Source organism: Euprymna scolopes, chromosome 16 (assembly GCF_053919585.1).
Source record: "Euprymna scolopes isolate OS-2025 chromosome 16, ASM5391958v1, whole genome shotgun sequence".
Lineage (NCBI taxonomy): Eukaryota > Metazoa > Mollusca > Cephalopoda > Sepiida > Sepiolidae > Euprymna > Euprymna scolopes.
This window is the reverse complement of record NC_136497.1, coordinates 83,400,771-83,405,615: the sequence shown is the minus strand read 5'-3', so window position 1 is coordinate 83,405,615 and position 4,845 is coordinate 83,400,771. Positions and strand designations below refer to the sequence as shown.

At 42.5% G+C, this 4,845-nt stretch overlaps 2 pseudogenes; both read right to left on the bottom strand.

Moving 5' to 3' along the window:
* Positions 1-2,043: 2,043 nt before the first annotated feature.
* On the bottom strand, positions 2,044-2,183 carry LOC145296538 (U2 spliceosomal RNA; annotated as a pseudogene).
* A 1,060-nt stretch (positions 2,184-3,243) lies between these two features.
* On the bottom strand, positions 3,244-3,412 carry LOC145296443 (U2 spliceosomal RNA; annotated as a pseudogene).
* Positions 3,413-4,845: the final 1,433 nt, after the last annotated feature.

The following is a 4,845-nucleotide window of genomic DNA, read 5'->3' as shown; positions in this document are numbered from 1 at the left end:
CTCTTTTTTTCTGGAGACAAGCCCATTAAAACTTCTAAATTTTAAATTACAGAGCATTAAAAATTATTTCAAAACAACAAAAAAACATGAACTGAACTTTTATTGACCATGGTAACATTTATTTCTTGTATATTTATTTTTTCGGGTAGTCGTTTGTAATGAATGAATGCGTGAATATAGGATTGACATGAAATTCTTAAAGATAAACTAAACTGACCGAAAAATTGGCTTAAATAACTTAAATAAATAAAAAGTAAATGACTTAGAATGACTTAAATGAACTTAAGGATGAATTGAATGACCTTAAGAATGACTTGAATGCTTAAAAACTAACTGGAATCCTTCAAAAACAACTTGAATGATCTGGAGAATGACTTGAATGGCTTTGAGACTAACTGGTTGTAAAGTGGGTGATCATTTTGCATTAAATTAATACAGAAAAGTGATCCCACACTTTATATCACAAAGTTACAAATTTATGGGGCAAAAAGTGTCGCTATTTCCAATTTGGTACATTTTTTACCCCTTATGAGCCCCTTGGAATGCTGAATACATGTTACAATGGACAAACTATGCAGTTTTATGTATATTTGAATTCAGCACCATGGGAGAGCACTATATAGATATACATATCAAGTTTTTTATTGAGAAATATGAGAAAAAGGGCATTTTTAGCACTAAAAGTCCCCGCGGGATGCAAAGCAGAATGTTGCTAGGGTCACCCATACTGAATTTATATTAAGAACAATACCCTGCGCATTTTGGACAAGTTTCAGAAAATGTGTTCTGTACGAAATATAGTTTTAAAAATTGGTGCTGCATGGGAGTCCCAAAAAGGTGTGTTTTCTAGCATTAAAAGTACCCAGGGGACGCTAATCAGAATATTACAAGGGTCACCCATATATAATTTATATTAAGAACAATGGCCTCAAACTCTTGGACAAGTTTCAGAAAAATCTAATGGATAGGTCAAAATTTATGGGGCAAAAAGTGTCATTTTTTGCAATTTTGGTACATTGTTGACCACTTATGAGCTACTTGGAATACTGAATACCAGTGACGACCCATTGAAAACATAGGTCCCTGCTTAAAAAAAATGTAAATGTGTTACAGACCAACCGAAAGAGTGACTTGCATGCGACTAAAAATGCCTTAGTATGGAAGGGTTTCCCCTTCCATTGCCAAAGAAAAGTTAAAAAGTTACAAAGTTACAGCATCGGTTAAGAACAGATGGTATTTATTTGCTCCCCCACCGAGCAAATTAGGCACAAGGCCAATTTTTAATGTGAGGAGTGAAGGGAGGGGGAAGAGAAAAAGGGGACCAGCTCCCGAGAGGTGGGAAATGGGAGCTGGTTAAAGGTCAGGCATGTGGGGTTGCCCCCACATCTGGTCTTTGCTAGTCATAGATAGTCATAGCTTGCAGCATCTGCCGGAACAGATGGTATTTATTTGCTCCCCCACCGAGCAAATTAGGCACAAGGCCAATTTTTAATGTGAGGAGTGAAGGGAGGGGGAAGGGAAAAAGGGGGACCAGCTCCCGAGAGGTGGGAAATGGGAGCTGGTTAAAGGTCAGGCATGTGGGGTTGCCCCCACATCTGGTCTTTGCTAGTCATAGCTAGCAGTATCTGCCGGAACAGATGGTATTTATTTGCTCCCCCACCGAGCAAATTAGGCACAAGGCCGATTTTTAATGTGAGGAGTGAAGGGAGGGGAAGGGAAAAAGGGGACCAGCTCGAGAGGTGGGAACTGGGAGCTGGTTAAAGGTCAGGCATGTGGGGTTGCCCCCACATCTGGTCTTTGCTAGTCATAGCTAGTCATAGCTAGTCATAGCTTGCAGTATCTGCCGGAACAGATGGTATTTATTTGCTCCCCCACCGAGCAAATTAGGCACAAGGCCAATTTTTAATGTGAGGAGTGAAGGGAGGGGGAAGGGAAAGGGGGGATCAGCTCCCGAGAGGTGGGAAATGGGAGCTGATTAAAGGTCAGGCATGTGGGGTTGCCCCCACATCTGGTCTTTGCTAGTCATAGCTAGTCCTAGCTAGTCATAGCTTGCAGTATCTGCCGGAACAGATACTACACTTTGATCTTAGCCATGTGGCCAAGAAAAAAGTTACACACATAAGTACAACATGTAGCAAGAACAGATACTACACTTGATGTTTGCCAAAAGGCCAAGAAACGGGCATTTATTAGCTCCCCCACCGAGCAAAAACACAAGGCCGGTTTTTAATGTGAGGAGTGAAAGGGAAATGGGGACCAACTCTCCGGGGAGTAGGGGGGCTGGATAGTGACAATTGCTATGAGGGGTTACCCCTACATCGCCAAAGGTCTTATATGTGGGGCTGCCCCCACATATGGTCTTTGCTTGCAGTATCTGTTGGCACATATACTACACTTTGATCTTGGCCGAAAGGCCAAGAAAAAGGTATTTATTTGCTCGCCCACCGAGCAAATTAGGCACAAGGCCGATTTTTAAAGTGAGGAGTGAAGGGTAAATGAGTACCAACTCCCCGGAGAGTAGGGGAGCTGGGTAGTGCCAATTGGTATGAAGGGTTGCCCCTACATTGACCACTGTCTTATATGTGGGGTTGTTATTTATTTGGTCCCTCACCGAGCAAATTAGGCACAAAGCCGATTTTTAATGTGAGGAGTTAAGGGGAAATGGGGACCAGTTCCCCGGGGAGTAGGGGAGCTGGATAGTGACAATTGGTATGAGGGTTTTTTTTTTGTTGTTGTTTTTTTAGTGAAGGGGAAATGGGTACCAACTCCCCAGGCAGTAGGGGAGCTGGAGAGTGCCAATTGGTATGAAGGGTTGCCCCTACATTGACCAAGGTCTTATATGTGGTGTTCCCTCCACATATGGTGTTTGCTTGGAGTATCTGCCGAAACAGATACTAGACTTTGATCTTGGCCAAAAGGCCAAGAAAAGGGTATTTATTTGCTCCCCCACTGAGCAAATTAGGCACAAGGCCGATTATAAATATGATGAGTGAAGGGGAAATGGGGCCCAAATCCCCGGGGAGTAGGGGAGCTGAAAGTGACAATTGGTATGAAGGCTTGCCCCTACATTGACCAAGATCTTATATGTGGTGTTGCCCCCACATATGGTCTTTGCTTACAGTATCTACTGGAACAGATGCTACACTTTGATCTTGGCCAAAAGGCAAGAAAAGGGTATTTGTTTGCTCCCACACCGAGAAAATTAGGACAAGGCCGATTTTTTATGTGATGAGTAAATTGGAAATGGGGACCAGCTCCCCGGGGAGTAGGGGAGCTGGATAGTGACAATTTGTATAAAGAGTTGCCTCTACATTGACCAAGATCTTATATGTGGGGTTTCCCCCACATATGGTGTTTGTTTGCCGGAACAGATACTAGACTTTGATCTTGGCCAAAAGGCCAAGAAAAGGATATTTATTTGCTCCCCCACCGAGCAAATAAGGCACAAGGCCGATTTTGAATGTGAGGAGTGAAGGAGAAATGGGGATCAACTCCCCGTGGAGTAGGGGAGCTGGATAGTGACAATTCATATGAAAAGTTGCCCCTACCTTGACCAAGGTCTTGTATCTGGTGTTGCCTCCACATATGGTCTTTGCTTACAGTATCTACCGGAACAGATACTACTCTTTGATCTTGGCCAAAAGGCTAGAAAATTGTATTTATTTGCTCCCCCACCGAGCAAATTAGGCACAAGGCCGATTTTTAAAGTGAGGAGTGAAGGGGAAAAGGGGACTAGCTCCCCGGGGAGTAGGGGAGCTTGATAGTGACGATTAGTATGAAGGGTTGCCCCCACATTGATCAAGGTCTTATAGAGTCGCTTGCACGCGACTAAAAATTAACTTTTCTTACATTGCTGGCGCACCTGAACATGGCTGTTTACCAACTGATAAAAGCGCTTTGTTATTTGCATAGACTTCACTAATATTCATCTAATATTTTGTCTTTGATGAGATCTGTTCACTCAGTTGTTTCAATTAAGAGCAAAACAAAACAATAAAGCCTCTAAAGTCCCTCTCCATCGCACAGTGTCTCGATTTTCGATGGCTGAGGTGGACAATTCAGATCTTTCTTATCAAAACTTACCCCGCATTCTATGTTTGAAAAGAATGTCCTGTGCTGCATCTAATGTACCTAATTGGTTAACTCTTGACATTGAGAACCTCATACCTTCTCACAAAATCCTAACGGAAACCATTGCCAACCATGATACACCCTTGCACGTGATGCCGTCATTGTTGACAGAAACGACTATTTAAAGTGCTTCCAACTAATTTATATACAAAAAAAATATTGAAAAATACTATAGAAAGGCGAGAGAGTTACATTCACAATCCATTAAGTCTACAGGGTCTGAGCAGAGGCTTTACAAACTCCTTTATCTTCAGGAAGTTCTATTTGATTGCACAGTGAAAGCAAACTCGATGTATTCTCTTGAATAAGAGTGCTCGAACAACTAACTCAACTCACGATGAATGTAGCAGGTATAAATAAAATAAACAGATATTTTCTCTTGCAAATCAATGTCCCTGCTGGGGGCATTGATCACACACTGACCTATCAGCTTGTAGGGTGCATTGTGTCCATCTGTCCCCTAGGGAACTTCTGTATCCTTTTTGGGGAATCCCTGTCGATCAGCAGAGAGAACAGAGAAAGCATTGAAGAAAGAGACTCCTTCTCTCTCTCTCTCTCTCTCTCTCTCTCTCTCTCTCTCTCTCCCTCTCCCTCTCTCTCTCTCTCTTATTTTCAAGGGTCCTTGCCCACTGAACGCTCCAGTATTGAAGATCTTCGCATGAAGATAGTTGCTGACCAATATTTGACAGCATTAAGGACTTTTAACTCTTCTTT